Source organism: Bufo bufo, chromosome 2 (assembly GCF_905171765.1).
Source record: "Bufo bufo chromosome 2, aBufBuf1.1, whole genome shotgun sequence".
NCBI classification, from domain to species: Eukaryota; Metazoa; Chordata; class Amphibia; order Anura; family Bufonidae; genus Bufo; species Bufo bufo.
Window position 1 is genome coordinate 507,469,017 of NC_053390.1, and position 22,076 is coordinate 507,491,092.

A 22,076-nucleotide genomic window follows, 5' to 3' on the forward strand; every position below is an offset into this window, starting at 1 on the left:
AATGACTTCATCTTGCAGGAACTGCTGACACACTCCAGCCACATGAGGTCTAGCATTGTCTTGCATTAGGAGGAACCCAGGGCCAACCGCACCAGCATATGGTCTCACAAGGGGTCTGAGAATCTCATCTCGGTACCTAATGGCAGTCAGGCTACCTCTGGCGAGCACATGGAGGGCTATGCGGCCCTCCAAAGAAATGCCACCCCACACCATTACTGACCCAATGCTAAACCGGTCATGCTGGAGGATGTTGCAGGCAGCAGAACGTTCTCGACGGCGTCTCCAGACTCTGTCACGTCTGTCACATGTGCTCAGTGTGAACCTGCTTTCATCTGTGAAGAGCACAGGGCGCCAGTGGCAAATTTGCCAATCTTGGTGTTCTCTGGCAAATACCAAACGTCCTGCACGGTGTTGGGCTGTAAGCACATCCCCCACCTGTGGACGTCGGGCCCTCATATCACCCTCATGGAGTCTGTTTCTGACCGTTTGAGCAGACACATGCACATTTGTGGCCTGCTGGAGGTCATTTTGCAGGGCTCTGGCAGTGCTCCTCCTGTTCCTCCTTGCACAAAGGCGGAGGTAGCGGTCCTGCTGCTGGGTTGTTGCCCTCCTACGGACTCCTCCACGTCTCCTGATGTACTGGCCTGTCTCCTGGTAGCGCCTCCATACTCTGGACACTACGCTGACAGACACAGCAAACCTTCTTGCCACAGCTTGCATTGATGTGCCATCCTGGATAAGCTGCACTACCTGAGCCACTTGTGTGGGTTGTAGACTCCGTCTCATGCTACCACTAGAGTGAAAGCACTGCCAGCATTCAAAAGTGACCAAAACATCAGCCAGGAAGCATAGGAAATGAGAAGTAATCTGTGGTCACCACCTGCAGAACCACTCCTTTATTGGGGGTGTCTTGCTAATTGCCTATAATTTCCACCTGTTGTCTATCCCATTTGCACAACAGCATGTGAAATTGATTGTCACTCATGTTGCTTCCTAAGTGGACAGTTTGATTTCACAGAAGTGTGATTGACTTGGAGTTACATTGTGTTGTTTAAGTGTTCCCTTTATTTTTTTGAGCAGTGTATAAAGTCTCATATTCCACTAACTTGTGACTAAAAAGAAAATCTCACATGAACTCACCATACCCCTCACGGAATCTAAATGCGTAAAAATCTTTAGACGTTTATATTCCAGACTTCTTCTCACGCTTTAGGGCCCCTAAAATGCCAGGGCAGTATAAATACCCCACAAGTGACCCCATTTCGGAAAGAAGACACCCCAAGGTATTCGCTGAACGGCATATTGAGTCCATGAAAGATTGAACTTTTTGTCACAAGTTAGCGGAAAGGGAGACTTGGTGAGAAAAAATAAATAAAACAAAATTTTCGCTAACTTGTGCCAAAAAATAAAAAACTTCTATGAACTCGCCATGCCCCTCACGGAATACCTTGGTGTCTTCTTTCCAAAATGGGGTCACATGTGGGGTATTTATACTGCCCAGGCATTTTAGGGGCCCTAAAGCGTGAGAAGAAGTCTGGAATCCAAATGTCTAAAAATGCCCTCCTAAAAGGAATTTGGGCCCCTTTGCGCACCTAGGCTGCAAAAAAGTGTCACACATGTGGTATCGCCGTACTCAGGAGAAGTTGGGCAATGTGTTTTGGGGTGTCATTTTACATATACCCATGCTGGGTGAGATAAATATCTCGGTCAAATGCCAACTTTGTATAAAAAAAAAATGGGAAAAGTTGTCTTTTAGAGAGATATTTCTCTCACCCAGCATGGGTATATGTAGAAAGACACCCCCAAACACATTGCCCAACTTCTCCTGAGTACGGCGATACCACATGTGTGACACTTTTTTGCAGCCTAGGTGGGCAAAGGGGCCCACATTCCAAAGAGCACCTTTAGGATTTCACAGGGCATTTTTTACACATTTTGATTTCAAACTACTTCTCACACATTAGGGCCCCTAAAATGCCAGGGCAGTATAACTACCCCACAAGTGACCCCATTTTGGAAAGAAGACACCCCAAGGTATTCCGTGAGGAGCATGGCGAGTTCCTAGAATTTTTATTTTTTGTCACAAGTTAGCGGAATATGATGGTTTTTGTTTTTTCTCTTACAAAGTCTCATATTCCACTAACTTGTGACAAAAAATAAAAACTAACATAAACTCACTATGCCCGTGATGGGCATAGTGAGTTTATGGAAGTTTTTATTTTTTGAAATACCTTGGGGTGTCTTATTTCCAAAATGGGGTCACTTGTGGGGTAGTTATACTGCCCTGGCATTTTAGGGGCCCTAATGCGTGAGAAGTAGTTTGAAATCAAAATGTGTAAAAAATGCCCTGAGAAATCCTAAAGGTGCTCTTTGGAATGTGGGCCCCTTTGCCCACCTAGGCTGCAAAAAAGTGTCACACATGTGGTATCGCCGTACTCAGGAGAAGTTTGGCAATGTGTTTTGGGGTGTCTTTTTACATATACCCATGCTGGGTGAGAGAAATATCTCTCTAAGACATCTTTTCCCATTTTTTTTATTTCGTGATGGGCATAGAGAGTTCATGGAAGTTTTTATTTTTTATCACAAGTTAGTGGAATATGAGACTTTGTAAGGAAAAAAAAAATAAAATAAAAAAAAATCATAATTTTCCGCTAACTTGTGACAAAAAATAAAAAGTTCTATGAACTCACTATGCCCATCAGCGAATATCTTAGGGCAGTGATTAGGCAAACTGCGGCTCTCCAGCTGTTGCAGAACTACAACTCCCAGCATGCAAAGACTGCCTACAGCTTTTAGCCTACAGCAGGGCATGGTGGGAGTTGCAGTTTTGCAACAGCTGGAGAGCCGCAGTTTGCCTATCACTGCCTTAGGGTGTCTACTTTCCGAAATGGAGTCATTTGTGGGGTTTTTCTACTGTCTGGGCATTGTAGAACCTCAGGAAACATGACAGGTGCTCAGAAAGTCAGAGCTGCTTCAAAAAGTGGAAATTCACATTTCCATTTCGTCCACCATGACGGCTCTACTATGAGATTGACCCTTGACCTCTGTAGGGGCAGGAACACACAGAGTTTAAAAGGCCACCACCCACTCTCACCCTCAGTGTTTCCTGTCCCTACGGGGTCAACTACACAGAGAGCCCTCCTGATGGAGGTGAAGAAAGTTTTATTGTTTTTTAAAAAAATACCTGAGGATTTGGTCCTCTTCCCCTGCCCTCCTGCGGTCCGGTCCAAAGCTGGGCAGGGGATACATATGGAGCCGATCTCGTTCCTGCCGCAGGAGCCTGTATCCCTCCCACAGTGTCGGTCCCCCTTCCCTACATTGAGGAAGCTGACCGCACAAAAGCAGAAGCATGCTGCACGCCGACTCCGGTAGGAAACCTCAGCATTACACTCTGCTCTCGGCCGGCAGAGGGGGAAGGGGCGGAGCTTGGATCGGGCGCACTGTGATGACGTCAGACTCCGTGCTGACTATTTGAGGCGGCGGTTTCAAACAGCAGTGGCACACACCGATCTTCCTCCTGGAGCATTCACACAGATGTCTGAAGCCCTGGACGCCTCTGCAGCCCAAATGGAATCTGAAGCCCCCTCGGCTTCTCCAACAGTGAGTTCCCCTGTGGGGAAAGGACAAATGATGTATCATTTTTTTGACTTATTTTGTGATTTGTCTATTGATACCTGGCTGCTCCTCTCTTATAGGGCGTTAAAGAGCCCAGATCAAGATCTAAAGTTCAGAGATGTGCGACTTGTAGCAAGAAGCTTCCTGAGAATTATAAAAAGAAGCTCTGCCAAGGTTGCATAAATGATCTCATAAAAGAGGAGCAACCGTCCATTTTGTCCGAGGTCAAATCACTTATTCAAAACGAAATTAAGTCTTCTCTGGCCTCCCTCAAATCAATCCCGCCTACACCTCCGGCGAAAAAACCTAGATTATCGGCCTCCACCTCTAGACAGAATGTTGATCTTGACGTTATATCAGAGGGTGAAATCAGGGAAGATAGTAAAAAATACTTCTTTTCTTCCGAAGATCTGAAGGAGCTGTTAGAGCAACCATGGGGATTGAGGAGGTGAAAAAACCAAGGTCCGTCCTAGATGAAATGTTTGGGGGACTCAGAGCCCAAAAATTTAAAGTTTTCCCAATGAATGAGAACCTAAAGGACATGATTCTAGATGAATGGACCGACCCCGAAAGAAGACTGGGGGTATCCAGAGAAATTAGAAATAGGCTGTTATTTGACCCAGCGGACGTCAAATTATTTAACGAAACCCCCAAAATTGACATCCAAGTAGCAAAAGTAGTTCACAGCTACAGGACCCAATGGAAAGGAAGGCCGACACTCTCCTAAAAAAATCCTGGGAGGCATCTATGTTTGGGGTTAAAACCAACATAGCCGGTTGCAAGATCTATGTGTGTTTGGCTTAACGAATTAGAAGAGCATATCAAAAACAAAACCCCTAGAGAGGAAATATCGAACTCTATCCCACTCCTCAGATCTGCCACGGCCTTTTTGGCGGATGCTTCGGCGGAGTCAGTGAGGTTCGCCGCTAAGGATGCGGCCCTCACCAATTCCGCTAGAAGGGCATTGTGGATGAAAGCCTGGGGAGGGGATAGAGCATCAAAAGCTAAGCTATGCTCTATAGCTTTTTCTGGGGAATAAGTCTTTGGACCAGTATTAGACTCCATCCTGGAAAAGGCTGCAGACAGAAAGAAGGGGTTTCCGGAAGAAACTAAAAAGAAGCCCTTTCGTTCCTTCAATTCCCAGACTAGACCCTATAGGGGCAAAGGGAAGGGGGGTAGGTGGAGTTACCAAAAAGGGGTACCTCCTGACGAAGCCTACGTGGCGAAACGCGTGTTGAGGTCGAAGCAGTGGGGGAACCGTGTCACCATTTTTCAGCAGCAACGTGGGTAGGTAACATGGTATCTGGATTAGGGTGGGACTAGTGATTTACAGTTATTGTTATATGCCATCTATATGAGTAGTATTGCACTGTCCAATTACACCCTACAGCATCCATTGCTTGGACGCTCTGAATAAGAGCTAGGTAGTTGTTCAACACTAGGGGACAGCAATTGCATCCGCAACTACTCCAATATTCACAGCTTCTGTTAATTGTCTGTTACCTGCTGTATATGGTCACATTATCCCCCATTGTGATTCTCCACATTGCAGAGCCCTTTTGTGGCTCAGTCTCCATGTTCTGTCCCTTTTGAGTCTCACCTGTAATGTTCATGTGATTTATAATTAATAAAATGAGATTTTTTTACCTTGTTAAATCCTTGCTCTTTTTTTGTACAAGTTGCAGTAAGTTGGGGAGTGAGGTTCGGTTTTTGGGTTATTGTAGGCTCTAACTAGGAGTTACCAAAAAGGGGGAAAAGGCAGAGGGTTCCTTCTCAACCCCCAGAATAAGCAGTCAGATAAACAATGACGCCAGAGTGGGGGGAAGACTGCGGAATTTTCTGTCCCGGTGGGAATCCATTACCAAAAATCCATGGGCCTTAAACATAATTCGGGATGGCTACCGGATAGATTTTTCCTCAGCCCCTCCAAAAAAGTTCAAAATAACTTCACACAGCCCAAAAATTATAGAAAAAATCTGGCAAGGGGTCCTGCAGCTTATAGACTCAGGGGCTGTGACAGAAGTCCCAGGTACGGAAGAAGGAAGGGGTTACTATTCCAGTTTATTTCTGGTACAAAAACCAGATGGTACCTTCCGCACCATTATAAACTTAAAGGGACTAAACAAAGCAGTCACATACAGGAAGTTCAGGATGGAATCCATAACATCCATCATTCCCCTGATCAAAGCAGGAGACTCCATGACGTCCATAGACTTAAAGGACACGTACTATCATGTCCCCATAAACAAGTCATCTCAAAAATTCCTCAGATTCGAAACTCGTAGTAGAGATGATATCCCTCCTGAGAGCAGAAGGAATAAAAATATTCCCATACTTGGACGATTTTCTGGTCCTAGGACCCTCAGAGCGGGAAACAACCAGCATTACCAGAGATCTGATGCGCAGATTTTCAGACCTAGGTTGGGTAATAAACCTGAAAAAATCATGTATAATCCCTTCAACCAAAATGAAATTTCTGGGAGTGATCCTGGATTCAGTCTCCCAGGTTACATCCCTCCCTCAGGAGAAAATTACGTCCTTTATGGACAAAACAAAAAAATTCCAAAGTCAATCTCAGTGCTCCATTCGCAGTGCCATGAGCCTCCTGGGTATGATGACTTCCTGCATAACAGCAGTATCTTGGTCTCAGGCTCACACCAGGGTTGTCCAGTCGTGGATCCTGAGAAATTGGGACAAGAGACAGTGCTCCCTAGAAAAAAGAATCCCCATTCCAAATCATGTAAGATCAGATTTAAACTGGTGGACGAAAGAGAGAAACCTGCTAAAAGGGATACCCTGGGTAAAAAATCCAGAGATACAAATAAACACGGATGCAAGTGGTGGGGAGCAAAAATAGGCTCGCTAAATTACCAGGGCACTTGGTCAGGCGTCATGACAAAATGTTCATCAAATCACAGAGAACTGAGGGCGATCTGGGAGGTGCTGAAGGTGTCACAGGACAAGGTCTCCGGAAAACACCTGAAAATCTTTTCAGACAATGTAACAGCTGTCGCATACCTGAAACATCAAGGGGGCACAAGATCAACAAGCTTAAAAGAATTGGCAGAAAAAATATTTTCCTGGGCCGAAAAAAATGTTCTTTCCATCACAGCTATCCATTTAAAGGGTACAGAAAATATACAGGCAGATTTCCTCAGCAGGATAACCATAGATCCGGGAGAATGGGCCCTAAACTCAGACGTATTCGATCAGATCACCAGGAGATGGGGGGCCCCCCAGATAGACCTGTTTGCATCAAGGAAAAACGCAAAGGTCCATCCCTTCTGCTCCCTAAACCCAAGGGACAACCCTTGGGCGACAGATGCATTCTCAATCAGGTGGACTTGGGATCTAGCCTACGCCTTTCCCCCTTGGCCATTAATACCCAGAGTGCTGCAGAAAATAAGGTCGGACCCAGTAACAGTAATACTGGTTGTCCCATACTGGACAAAAAGAAATTGGTTCCCAGTACTAAAGGAGCTAGCCCTGGAAGAACCCTGGAAAATCCCTCCACAGGAGAACATTATCTCTCAGGGCCCAATTCTTCACCAGAATCCAGGTCTGTTCAAATTATCAGCCTGGATCCTGAACGCGAGGTCCGAAAAAGCAGGGGGCTATCAGAGAAGGTTATAAATACCCTTAAGTCTAGCAGGAAAGAAGTCACCTCTGCGATATATCTTAAAATATGGAAGAGATATTGTAGTTGGCTAGGCCAGACTCCTCCGGTAAACTCTTCCCCAAATATTGAAAAAGTTCTAGACTTTCTCCAACGAGGGTTAGATCTGGGCCTCAGACCAAGTACTCTCAAAGTACAGATCTCGGCCTTGGGGGCTTGCTATGATACGGACCTAGCCAGTCATAGGTGGATAAGGAGGTTTATAAGAGCTGCCTCCAGGTTGAGGCCATCCCTAACCCCTAGGACGCCTCAGTGGGATTTAAAACTTGGTCCTGAGAAGTCTTACAGGTTCACCTTTTTCTCCTATCCAGGATATCTCACTCAAACACCTATCATTAAAAGTAGCCTTCCTAGTGGCAATTACTTCAGCCAGACGACTAGGCGAAATCCAGGCACTGTCCTGCAGGGAACCATACCTTACTATCGTCCCAGACAGAATAGTTTTACGTTTGGGTCCGGGTTTCCTCCCTTAAGTGGTGTCGGACTTTCACAGAGACCAGGAGATTATTCTTCCATCCTTTCCCAAAGACTGTCCATCACAAGATCAGTTCCAACTCCTGGATGTTCGGGATACTATCATACAGTACCTAGATTCAACAATGGAATTTAGGAGGGATGATAATCTTTTCGTTCAATATGCAGGTCCAAACAAGGGAAAAAAGGCATCCAAAGCCACCATTGGAAGATGGATCAGATCTACTATTATTTGTTGCTATCAGAAGTCGGGTCTAAACAGCCCTACAAATATAAAAGCTCACTCTACAAGAGCTATGGCTTCTTCATGGGCAGAAAGAGGAGGTGTATCCTTAGACAAAATTTGTAGAGCGGCCACCTGGTCGAGTATAAATACCTTTATCAAACATTACCGAATTAATGTGTCTGCTTCTGCGGACTTAACCTTCGGTCAGAAGGTTCTGCAAGCAGTTACCCACCCTATTTAATAATTTGGTAGTTCTCATAGTAGAGCCGTCATGGTGGACGAAATGGAAAAACAGTAATTAGACTTACCGGTAATTCAGTTTCCTTGAGTCCACCATGATGGCCCAGATTCCCCCCCCCTGAGATTTAAGGAGGGGTTGAGTATGAATAATACTCAAAAAAAAAAATTATATTATATTATATATATATTGCCTAGGCTAAGGCTGCACCCACTTGGTAATTTGGAAAACACTGAGGGTGAGAGTGGGTGGTGGCCTTTTAAACTCTGTGTTCCTGCCCCTACAGAGGTCAAGGGTCAATCTCATAGTAGAGCCGTCATGGTGGACTCAAGGAAACAGAATTACCGGTAAGTCTAATTACGTTTTTTTTGTACCATAGTTTGTAAACGCTATAACTTTTACCCAAACCATTTTTTTTTTTTTTTTTACCCAAACCCTTTTTTTTATCAAACTTTGTAGAACAATAAATTTAGAGAAAAATTTATGGTGGTGACCATGGCGACCATTTTGAAGTCAGCCACTTTGAATCCAACTTTTGTTTTTTCAATAGGAAGAGGGTCATGTGATACATCAAACTTATTCGGAATTTCACAAGAAAAACAATGGTGTGCTTGGTTTTAACGTAACTTTATTCTTTCATGAGTTATTTACAAGTTTCCCTTTGTTTACAGCCATTGACATGTCGCCGAGGTTAACACGTGCGTAGCGGATAGAAATTGTGTTGATGTCTGGTGAACGCAGTAACCGGGTCATTGCAGCAGATTTCAATGCAAGACAGCCTACGAGACCACCCATCTCCCATGCTACAGTTAGCAAACTGCTTGCTAAGTTTCGTTAAACTGGTTCAGTGTTGGATTTGCCAAATTGTGGACGCATGAAATCTGTCACTAATGAAGAAACATCAGTGGCTGTCCTAGCTTCATTCAGCAAGAGCCCACAGTGTAGCACTCGCCGCATGTCACTGGAGAGTGGCATTAGTCGAACATCCCTTCGGCGGATATTAGCTACTCACAAATGGCACTTACAAACTCCAGCTACTGCAGCATCTCAACGAGGATGACCCAGATCGGCGCACTGAATTTGCAGAATGGGCAAAACAAAAATTGGAACAGGACCCTCAGTTTACGCAGAAGATTTTGTTCAGTGATGAGGCAAACTTTTATGTGAATGGTGAAGTTAACAAACAAAACCACCGCTATTGGACTGACACTAACCCACATTGGATAGATCCCTCCAAGACTGTTGGAACCAAAAATTTATGGTGTGGTATATGGGGTACAAAGATAGTGGGGCCATTCTTCATCAATGGAAACCTCAAGGCCACTGGATATGCAAAATTGCTACATGATGACGTGTTTCCCTCTTTATGCACTGAAGCTGGCACGTTCCCTGAGTTTTTCCAGCAAGATGGTGCACCACCACATTATGGGTGTCAGGTCCGAGCATTCCTAAATGAACAGCTTCCTGGGAAGTGGATTGGTCGTCGTGGGCCAGTTGAATGGCCCCCAAGGTCTCCCGATCTGACCCCCTTAGACTTTTATCTTTGGGGTCATCTGAAGGCAATTGTCTATGCTGTGAAGATACGAGATGTGCAGCACCTGAAACTATGGATACTGGAAGCCTGTGCTAGCATTTCTCCTGCGGTGTTGCTATCAGTGTGTGAAGAGTGGGAGAAGAGGGTTGCATTGACAATCCAACACAATGGGCAGCACATTGAACACATTTTATAAGTGGTCAGAAACTTGTAAATAACTCATGAAAGAATAAAGTTACGTTAAAACCAAGCACACCATTGTTTTTCTTGTGAAATTCCCAATAAGTTTGATGTGTCACATGACCCTCTTTCTATTGAAAAAACAAAAGTTGGATTCAAAATGGCCGACTTCAAAATGGCCACCATGGTCACCACCCATCTTGAAAAGTTTCCCCCCTCACATATACTAACGTGCCACAAACAGGAAGTTAATATCACCAACCATTCCCATTTTAAATATGGTGTATCCATATAAATGGCCCACCCTGTATAATACTTTAAAATATATGAGAACTGCTGAAAAAGGAAAGGAAATGTATGATAAATTAGTTGCTTTACTTAACGTCAACAATATTCCAATTCCAGAGGCTGGGGCACCAAGGAGAAAACAGAAAAAAAAATGGATGACTTTGTGGTTCAGACACCCTGTGTCATGAGGGAAGAGCTTAATATGCCAGATACACTAACAAAAAAGATGCTTTACCCATGTTTAGATAGGATGTTATCTGAACTGGAAGGACAGATTTTCCAGCATAAAACCTTTTGAAAGGGATTCAAGCATGTAATCCACAGTCAAATAATTTTCTTTCATCTGACCTACGAGCATTAGCTCAACATTATAAAATTGAATTGAAAAATGAAGTACTTATGGCCAAGAGTTACCTGGCAAGAAAGTTCAAAGGCGCAGAAAAGTACACACTGAACACTCTTTATGAAGACCTGGATCCACTAATGCAGTGTTTCCCAACCAGTGTGCCTCCAGCTGTTGCAAAACTACAACTCCCAGAATGCCTGGACAGCCTTTGGCTGTGCGGGCATGCTGGGAGTTGTAGTTTTGCAACAGCTGGAGGCACACTGGTTGGGAAACACTGCACTAATGTTCCCATCTTTAACCCCTTAAGGACACATGACGTACCGGTACGTCATGGGTTTAAAACGAGATTGCGGCACGGCGGGGGTTAATCGGAACAGGATGCCCGCTGAAATCATTCAGCGGGCATCCTGTCACAACGCCGGGGGGGACATGACCCCCCCCCCCGTATCGGCGATCGCAGCAAACCGCAGGTCAATTCAGACCTGCGGTTTTCAGCGCTTTCTGCAGTTTCTGATCCAGGCGGTACCTGACCGCGGGGATCAGAGACTTTAAAATGCCCAAAATAAAGATTTTTTCACCCCCCCATGCACCCCTGAATGATTTTATGCCTGTGGGTGGTGCAGGGGGGGGGGGGGGTTTGCAGGCGGTGCGCCTCCTCTTGAATATTCATTGGCGTCCAGTGGGTATACCAGAGTGTCAGCACATGGCTGACACTCTGGTATAAACGGCTGACATCTGTGCTGTGATGTCAGCTGTTTAACCCTTTCCATACCGCGGTCCGTACGGACCGCTGTATGGAAAAGGTTAACAGTCAGGGAGCTCCCTCCCTCTCCCATTGGGGGGCTGCTGTGCCTTTGCAGCCCCCAGACAGGATGGTGTCACAGAGGGAGGGAGCCCCTCTCCTTCCCCGTCTGCTCAGTTGTGGCACACGGGGAAGGTTCCCATGGCAACAGGACGCCTTCTCAGGCATCCTGCTGTCCATGGTGCTGAACAGATCTGTGCTAAAGGCATAGATCTGTTCAGACAAAGTGTAAGTAAAATACAGTACAATACACTATATAGTGTACTGTACTGAATTATACAGACATCAGACCCACTGGATCTTCAAGAACCAAGTGGGTCTGGGTCAAAAAAAATTTTTTGAAAAAAGTAAAAAAGATTAAAAAAACACATTTATCACTGAATAAAAATTAAAAAAAATAAAATACACTACACATATTAGGTATCGCCGCGTCCGTAACGACCTGATCTATAAAACTGTCATGTTACTTTCCCCGCACGGTGAACGCCATAAAAAAAAAAAAAAAAAACTATGAGGAAATTGAAATTTTGCCCACCTTACTTCCCAAAAAAGGTAATAAGTGATCAAAAAAGTCGCATGTACGCCAAAATAGTACCAATCAAACCGTCACCTCATCCCGCAAAAAATGAGCCCCTACATGAAACAATGTCCCAAAAAATAAAAAAACTATGGGTCTCAGACTATGGAGACACTATAACATGATATTTTTTTTTGTTTCAAAAATGATATTATTGTGTAAAACTTACATAATTTTTTTAAAAAAAGTATACATATTAGGTATCGCCGCGTCCGTATCGACCAGCTCTATAATAATATCTCATGACCTAACCCCTCAGATGAACACCATAAAAAATAAAAAATAAACTGTGCTAAATAAACAATTTTTTGTCACCTTACATCACAAAAAGTTTAATAGCAAGCGATCAGAAAATCATATGCACCCCAAAAAAGCGCCAAACAGTCATCTCATCCCGCAAAAATCATACCCTACTCAAGATAATCGCCCAAGAACTGAAAAAAACTATGGCTCTTAGACTATGGAAACACTAAAACATGATTTTTTGTTTCAAAAATGAAATCATTGTGTAAAACTTACATAAATAAAATTTTTTTAGACATATTCGGTATCGCCGCGTCCATGACAACCTGCTCTATAAAAATACCACATGATCTAACCTGTCAGATGAATGTTGTAAATAAAATTAAAAAAACGATGCCAAAAAAGCTATTTCTTGCTACCTTGCCTCACAAAAAGTGTAATATAGAGCAACCAAAAATCATATGTACCCTAAACTAGTACCAACAAAACTTCTACCCTATCCCATAGTTTCTAAAATAGGGTCACTTTTTTGGAGTTTCTACTCTAGGGGTGCATCAGGGGGGCTTCAAATGGGACATAGTGTCCAAAAAAACAGTCTAGCAAAATCTGCCTTCCAAAAACCGTATGGCATTCCTTTCCTTCTGCACCCTGCCGTGTGCCCGTACAGCAGTTTACGACCACATATGGGATGTTTCTGTAAACTACAGAATCAGGGCCATAAATAATGAGTTTTGTTTGGCTGTTAACCCTTGCTTTGTAACTGGAAAAAAACTATTAAAATGGAAAATCTGCCAAAAAAGTGAAATTTTGAAATTGTATCTCTATTTTCCATTAATTCTTGTGGAACACCTAAAGTGTTAACAACGTTTGTAAAATCAGTTTTGAATACCTTGAGTGGAGTAGTTTCTAGAATGGGGTCATTTTTGGGTGGTTTCTATCATGTAAGCTTCACAAAGTGACTTCAGATCTGAACTGGTCCTTAAAAAGTTGGTTTTTGAAAATCTCTGAGAAATTTCAAGATTTACTTCTAAACTTCTAAGCCTTGTAACGTCCCCCAAAAATAAAATGTCATTCCCAAAATGATCCTAACATGAAGACATATGGGAAATGTAAAGTAATAACTATTTTTGTAGGTATTAATATGTATTATAGAAGTAGAGAAATTGAAACTTGGAAATTTGCTAATTTTTCAAATTTCTGGGCAAATGTTATTTTTTTTATAAATAAAAATTAATTTTTTTGACTCCATTTTACCAGTGTCATGAAGTAAATATATGTGATGAAAAAACAATCTCAGAATGGCCTGGATAAGTCAAAGCGTTTTAAAATTATCACCACATAAAGTGACACTGGTCAGATTTGCAAAAAATGGCCTGGTCCTGAAGGTGAAAATGAGCCCGGTCCTTAAGGGGTTAAAAAAAAATAAAAAAAAAGTCATTCAAGTTGTCCTAACCATTCCAGTAAGCAGCTGCAGCTGTGAAAGATCATTTTCAGTATTACGATGACTCCATACCTGGCTAAGAAAGACAATGGGCCAAACAAGACTGAATCATCTTGCCATCCTTGCACTTGAGAAAATAATTCTGCTTTCGGTTTCAGAAGAAGCGGTTATTGACTGTTTTGCTGATAAGCACAAAATACTTCACTTACTGGTGTATAAGAAATAGAAATGTTTTCATTGGTTTTATTTTTTTTTATCAACTATGTTTGCTCTTTCACACTACCATATGGCTATTTCAGTGTTTTGCGGTCAGTTTTTCACGGATACGTTGTTCAGTTTTTTTGTTTCCATTGTGTTTGTTTCCGTTCCTTTTTTCCGTATGGCATATACAGTATACAGTAATTACATAGAAAACATTGGGCTGGACATAACATTTTCAATAGATGGATCCGCAAAAAACGGAAGGATACGGAAGACATACGGATGCATTTCCGTATGTGTTCCATTTTTTTTGCGGACCCATTGACTTGAATGGAGTCACGGAACGTGATTTGCGGGCAATAATAGGACATGTTCTATCTTTCAACGGAACGGAAAAACGGAAATACGGAAACGGAATGCATACAGAGTACAGAGTACATTCTGTTTTTTTTTTGCGGAACCATTGAAATGAACAGTCCGTATACAGACCATATACGGAACGCAAAAAACGGCCCGCAAAATGGAAAAATAAAAAACGGTAGTGTGAAAGAGGCCTAATAATGTACAAGTCTAAATTTTCTTGTAGTATTTATTGAGGGTAGCGCCTCTTTTAGACTGAGCAAGCGCCCATCTGCCTGGGGATTCTGAGCAAAGTACAAATGTAGCTGGTTCCTACACTGCCCTGAAAATGTGGACTTGGATAAGTCCAAGAGAGGCAGTATATTAGTGATAGGGACCCGTCTGCGGAAGCCACCTTGACGCTTGGTAGATGGGCCCGACACAAGTTTGATCAAAATATGCGCTAAGAGCTTCCATTGATCCATTTATAGTAGGTATAATACCACTTGAATTTAGAATGATCCCCATTTCTCAGCTTTACTGCTTATATGTGTGTGCAGCCATTATTTTTTTTATCATCTTTGGTAGAGTTGAGCGGACACCTGGAAGTTCGGGTTCGGACGAACTTCGCAAAAAAGTTCGAGTTTGGGACCCGAACCCTATTAACCACCTCAGCCCCTAGTGCTTAAACACCCTGAAAGACCAGGCCACTTTTTACACTTCTGACCTACACTACTTTCACCGTTTATTGCTCGGTCATGCAACTTACCACCCAAATGAATTTTACCTCCTTTTCTTCTCACTAATAGAGCTTTCATTTGGTGGTATTTCATTGCTGCTGACATTTTTACTTTTTTTGTTATTAATCGAAATTTAACGATTTTTTTGCAAAAAAATGACATTTTTCACTTTCAGTTGTAAAATTTTGCAAAAAAAACGACATCCATATAGAAATTTTGCTCTAAATTTATAGTTCTACATGTCTTTGATAAAAAAAAAATGTTTGGGTAAAAAAAAAATGGTTTGGGTAAAAGTTATAGCGTTTACAAACTATGGTACAAAAATGTGAATTTCCGCTTTTTGAAGCAGCTCTGACTTTCTGAGCACCTGTCATGTTTCCTGAGGTTCTACAATGCCCAGACAGTACAAACACCCCACAAATGACCCCATTTCTGAAAGTACACACCCTAAGGTATTCGCTGATGGGCATAGTGAGTTCATAGAACTTTTTATTTTTTGTCACAAGTTAGCGGAAAATGATGATTTTTTTTTTTGATTTTTTTTTCTTACAAAGTCTCATATTCCACTAACTTGTGACAAAAAATAAAAAGTTCTATGAACTCACTATGCCCATCAGCGAATACCTTGGGGTCTCTTCTTTCCAAAATGGGGTCACTTGTGGGGTAGTTATACTGCCCTGGCATTCTAGGGGCCCAAATGTGTGGTAAAGAGTTTGAAATCAAATTCAGTAAAAAATGACCTGTGAAATCCGAAAGGTGCTCTTTGGAATATGGGCCCCTTTGCCCACCTAGGCTGCAAAAAAGTGTCACACATCTGGTATCCCCGTACTCAGGAGAAGTTGAGGAATGTGTTTTGGGGTGTCTTTTTACATATACCCATGCTGGGTGAGATAAATATCTTGGTCAAATGACAACTTTGTATAAAAAAATGGGAAAAGTTGTCTTTTGCCAAGATATTTCTCTCACCCAGCATGGGTATATATAAAATGACACCCCAAAACACATTCCCCACCTTCTCCTGAGTACGGAGATACCAGATGTGTGACACTTTTTTGCAGCCTAGGTGGGCAAAGGGGCCCATATTCCAAAGAGCACCTTTCGGATTTCACTCATCATTTTTTACAGAATTTGATTTCTAACTCCTTACCACACATTTGGGCCCCTAGAATGCCAGGGCAGTATAACTACCCCACAAGTGACCCCATTTTGGAAAGAAGACACCCCAAGCTATTCCGTGAGGGGCATGGCGAGTTCCTAGAATTTTTTATTTTTTGTCACAAGTTAGTGGAAAATGATGATTTTTTTTTTTTTTTCATACAAAGTCTCATATTCCACTAACTTGTGACAAAAAATAAAAACTTCCATGAACTCACTATGCCCATCAGCGAATACCTTGGGGTCTCTTCTTTCCAAAATGGGGTCACTTGTGGGGTAGTTATACTGCCCTGGCATTCTAGGGGCCCAAATGTGTGGTAAGGAGTTTGAAATCAAATTCTGTAAAAAATGACGAGTGAAATCCGAAAGGTGCTCTTTGGAATATGGGCCCCTTTGCCCACCTAGGCTGCAAAAAAGTGTCACACATGTGGTATTGCCGTACTCAGGAGAAGTTGAGGAATGTGTTCTGGGGTGTCTTTTTACATATACCCATGCTGGGTGAGATAAATATCTTGGTCAAATGACAACTTTGTATAAAAAAATGGGAAAAGTTGTCTTTTGCCAAGATATTTCTCTCACCCAGCATGGGTATATATAAAATGACACCCCAAAACACATTCCCCACCTTCTCCTGAGTACGGAGATACCAGATGTGTGACACTTTTTTGCAGCCTAGGTGGGCAAAGGGGCCCATATTCCAAAGAGCATCTTTCGGATTTCACAGGTCATTTTTTACTGAATTTGATTTCAAACTCCTTACCACACATTTGGGCCCCTAGAATGCCAGGGCAGTATAACTACCCCACAAGTGACCCCATTTTGGAAAGAAGAGACCCCAAGGTATTCGCTGATGGGCATAGTGAGTTCATGGAAAAAAAATTTTTTTGTCACAAGTTAGTGGAATAGGAGACTTTGTATGAAAAAAAAAAAAAAAAAAATCATCATTTTCCACTAACTTGTGACAAAAAATAAAAAATTCTAGGAACTTGCCATGCCCCTCACGGAATACCTTGGGGTGTCTTCTTTCCAAAATGGGGTCACTTGTGGGGCAGTTATACTGCCCTGGCATTTTCCAGGGGCCCTAATGTCTGGTAAGTAGGTAAATGACCTGTGAAATCTGAAAGGTGCTCTTTGGAATGTGGGCCCCTTTGCCCAGCTAGGCTGCAAAAAAGTGTCACACATCTGGTATCTCCGTACTCAGGAGAAGGTAAGGAATGTGTTTTGGGGTGTCATTTTACATATACCCATGCTCGGTGAGAGAAATATCTTGGCAAAAGACAACTTTTCCCATTTTTTTTATACAAAGTTGGCATTTGACCAAGATATTTATCTCACCCAGCATGGGTATATGTAAAATGACACCCCAAAACATATTCCCCAACTTCTGCTGAATACGGAGATACCACATGTGTGACACTTTTTTGCAGCCTAGGTGGGCAAAGGGGCCCAAATTCCTTTTAGGAGGGCATTTTTAGACATTTGGATACCAGACTTCTTCTCACGCTTTGGGGCCCCTAAAATGCCAGGGCAGTATAAATACCCCACATGTGACCCCATTTTGGAAAGAAGACACCCCAAGGTATTCAATGAGGGGCATGGCGAGTTCATTGAAAAAAAAAAATTTTGGCACAAGTTAGCGGAAATTGATTTTTTGGATTTTGTTCTCACAAAGTCTCCCTTTCCGCTAACTTGGGACAAAAATTTCAATCTTTCATGGACTCAATATGCCCCTCAGCGAATACCTTGGGGTGTCTTCTTTCCAAAATGGTGTTATTTGTGGGGTGTTTGTACTGCCCTGGCATTTGAGGGTCTCCGCAATCATTACATGTATGCCCAGCATTAGGAGTTTCTGCTATTCTCCTTATATTGAGCATACGGGTAATGAGATTTTTTTTTTCCGTTCAGCCTCTGGGCTGAAAGAAAAAAATGAACGGCACAGATTTCTTCATTCGCATCGATCAATGTGGATGAAAAAATCTCTGCCAAAAAAAGAAAAAGGAGGGGAAAGGCGTCTGCCAGGACATAGGAGCTCCGCCCAACATCCATACCCACTTCAGCTCGTATGCCCTGGCAAACCAGATTTCTCCATTCACATCAATCGATGTGGATGAATAAATCATTGCCGGGATTTTTTTTTTTATATATACAAAGTGTTTGCCAAAGTATATGAACACCGCCACCTCCTCAGCTCATATGCCTCGGCAAACATATCTTTTACTGCAGAGGAGAAATCTCGTCTTGCAGCGCCGCATACACCGACTTGCGTGTAATCTGACAGCAGCACAATGCTTCTGTCCGAATGCACATCAGTGCTGCAGCTGGTCGATCGGTTGGTCCACCTGGAAGGTAAAAAAAACAAAACAAAAAAGAAAAAACCAGGCCGCAAAGCAATAACTTTATTAACTTTAGAACAGAACATATTAACTTTTTTAAACTTTTTTAACTTTTTTACTTACCGGTAATTTTTTTTTTGTTTAGTTTTTTTTACCTTTATAGAACAAACCTCTCCTTCCCCATGGGACAATGTGCAAAGCGCAAATCGCCCAAAGATGTGGCGAAGTACGTTATGCACTTTATCCCAGGTGAAAGGAGAGGTTTGCAGCAGCTGAGAGTAAAAGGGCCCTAATAGCCCTGTGTGCCTGTCCTGTGAGATGCAATCCCTATGCTAGGTGTACCTGTGTGTGGTACTTCCGGAAACACTCTCCATAGCATAGGGCAGGGTGGTCAGCACAGTCAGGACAGAAATAGCGGGTGTCACGCCTTATTCCACTCCTGCTACAGACACGACATCTTTTTCGGGGTGACGGTTGGGTTGAGGTACCAGGAACGACACTGGGGAAATGTCGCTCGTGTAGACGGCTAACTACACTGGGGGATGGGGCCACGGAACCTCCTGGGTAAAGGAGGTTCTCGATGATCTCTTCCTGGAATTTGAGGAAAGATCGTGTTCTCCCAGCCTTACTGTAGAGAACAAAACTATTGTACAGCGCCAATTAAATTAAATATACAGACACCTTCTTATACCAGCGTCTGGTTCTGCGGGAAACTAAATACGGAGACAACATCTGGTCATTGAAGTCCACCCCTCCCATGAGCGCATTATAGTCGTGGACACAGAGGGGCTTTTCAATGACACGGGTTGCTCGCTCAATTTGGATTGTCGTGTCTGCGTGAATGGAGGAGAGCATGTAAACGTCACGCTTGTCTCTCCATTTCACCGCGAGCAGTTCTTCGTTACACAAGGCAGCCCTCTCCCCCCTTGCAAGACGGGTGGTTACAAGCCGTTGGGGGAAGCCCACGCGACTAGTTCGCGCGGTGCCACAGGCGCAAATCCGTTCTAGAAACAAATGCCTAAAGAGGGCCACACTTGTGTAAAAATTGTCCACATAAAGATGGTACCCCTTGCCGAATAAGGGTGACACCAAGTCCCAGACTGTCTTCCCACTGCTCCCCAGGTAGTCAGGGCAACCGACCGGCTCCAGGGTCTGATCTTTTCCCTCATAGACACAAAATTTGTGGGTATAGCCTGTGGCCCTTTCACAGAGCTTATACAATTTGACCCCATACCGGGCACGCTTGCTTGGGATGTACTGTTTGAAGCCAAGGCGCCCGGTAAAATGTATTAGGGACTCGTCTACGCAGATGTTTTGCTCGGGGGTATACAAATCTGCAAATTTCTGGTTGAAATGGTCTATGAGGGGCCGAATTTTGTGGAGCCGGTCAAAAGCTGGGTGGCCTCTGGGACGGGAGGTGGTGTTGTCGCTAAAATGCAGGAAACGGAGGATGGCCTCAAATCGTGCCCTGGACATAGCAGCAGAGAACATGGGCATGTGATGAATCGGGTGCGTTGACCAATATGACCGCAATTCATGCTTTTTTGTCAGGCCCATGTTGAGGAGAAGGCCCAAAAAAATTTTAATTTCGGAAACTTGGACTGGTTTCCACCGGAAAGGCTGGGCATAAAAGCTTCCCGGGTTGGCGGATATAAATTGTGTGGCATACTGGTTGGTCTCTGCCACGACTAAGTCCAAGAGCTCCGCAGTCAAGAACAGCTCAAAAAATCCCAGGGCCGAACCGATTTGAGCCGTCTCAACCCGAACTCCAGACTGGGCGGTGAAAGGGGGAACTACAGGTGCGGCTGAAGTTGGTGACTGCCAATCAGGGTTTGCCAGCACCTCAGGGATTCTAGGGGCTCTACGGGCCTGTCTTTGCGGTGGCTGCGACGGGGTAACTAGTGCACGTGCCACCGTACCAGCTTCAACTGCCCTTCTGGTGCTCGCCACGTCACCATGTTGTACGGCAGTGCTGGTACTAGGTCCAGGGAGGGCTGCGCTGCTGGTGTATGCCTCACCACGTGATCCGGCAGCGACAGCCCCACTCTGCTGCTCTTGAAGCGGATCCTGCATAACCTGTGGTCTAGCGACATGGGGCCGGGTACGCCTGGTGCTGCCAGGGACCTCCACCTCCTCGTCCGAACTTTGGGTCAGAGAGCCACTGCTTTCCACAGGTTCATATTCTGACCCGCTAGATTCATCAGATGAGGGTTCCCACTCCTCATCCGACTGGGTCAGAATCCTGTAGGCCTCTTCAGAAGAATACCCCCTGTTTGACATTTTGGACTACTAAATTTAGGGGTATTCCCTGAGACTACCCAAGAAAAAAAGCAAGCCTGTCTTACAAAGGGGAGGCTAGCGAAGTACCGGAGGCCGCTGCGGTTGATAAAAAATATCAAAACAGATTTTTTTATCGCCGCAGTGCGTGTAAAATGAATGTGCAGTGATCAAAAAATATATATTTTTTGTCACTGCGGTGGGGCGGGCGTGGGTGAACGCACGTGTGGGCGACCGATCAGGCCTGATCGGGCAAACACTGCGTTTTGGGTGGAGGGCGAACTAAAGTGACACTAATACTATTATAGATCTGACCGTGATCAGTTTTGATCACTTACAGATACTATAAAAGTACAAATGCTGATTAGCGATACGCTATTCAGCGAATAAAAGTGACTGCGGTGCGGTGGGGTGGGCGCTAACTGACGCTAACTACCTAACCAAGGGGCCTAAACTATCCCTAAAACCTAACAGCCAATACTAGTGAGAAAAAAAAAAGTGACAGTTTACACTGATCACTTTTTTTTCCTTTCACTGGTGATTGACAGGGGCGATCAAAGGGGTGATCAAAGGGTTAATTGGGGTGCAGGGGGGTGATCTGGGGCTAAGGTGTAGTGTTGGTGCTACTCACAGTTCAGTCTGCTCCTGTGCTGGATCCAACCGACGAAAAGGACCAGCACAGGAGCAGAGAAGCCATATAACAGATCATATTTACTAATATGATCTGTTATATGGCTTGTGATTGGATTTTTTAAAAATCGCCAGCCTGCCAGCCAATGATCGTTGCTGGCAGGCTGGTGACGAACTTGTTCTTTAACTTTTGCCGGCCCGCGATGTGCATGCGCGGGCCGGCTTGGAGCGAAATCTCGCGTCTCGCGAGATGACGCGTATATGCGTGACTGTGCGCAGCGCTGCCACCTCCGGAACGCGAATCTGCGTTAGGCGGTCCGGAGGTGGTTAAAGACAATGGGGACCAGAACTTTGGAGCACTAAAATGGCTCTAAAAAAGTAATTGAAAGGGCTAGAGGGCTGCAAAAGGCAGCGAAATGTGTATAAGAGCATGGCAAGTGCTCTGCAAACAAATGTGGATAGGGAAATGACTTAAAATAACAAAATACATAAAAATAAAAATTAATAATCTTGATCTAGGAGGAGGAGGTCCATATGGAGTAGGAGGTTGAGGAGGCGGTGGATGTGGCGGTGTAGGTGGAAGCGGCGGTGGAGGAGGAGTAGGTATCCAACACTGGTTTTTGGTTTTGTTTCTTATTTTATTTTTTTGTTAGTTTAAATTTGGGTAGACCCCAAAACATTAGGAAATATAAAAAAATAAAATAAAGAGAAAAGTACAACAATGGCTGGGTGAGGCCGGTATACATGTCTATTCTGCACAA

The 22,076-nt window shown here is 43.7% G+C and overlaps 1 long non-coding RNA gene across 1 annotated transcript; it reads left to right on the top strand.

Moving 5' to 3' along the window:
- The first annotated feature begins 4,702 nt into the window (after positions 1–4,702).
- Positions 4,703–5,477, top strand: LOC120991874. Its single transcript, XR_005776845.1, has 2 exons — positions 4,703–4,813; positions 5,365–5,477. It is a non-coding gene; the product is annotated as an uncharacterized LOC120991874 (long non-coding RNA).
- The last annotated feature ends 16,599 nt before the right edge of the window (positions 5,478–22,076 follow it).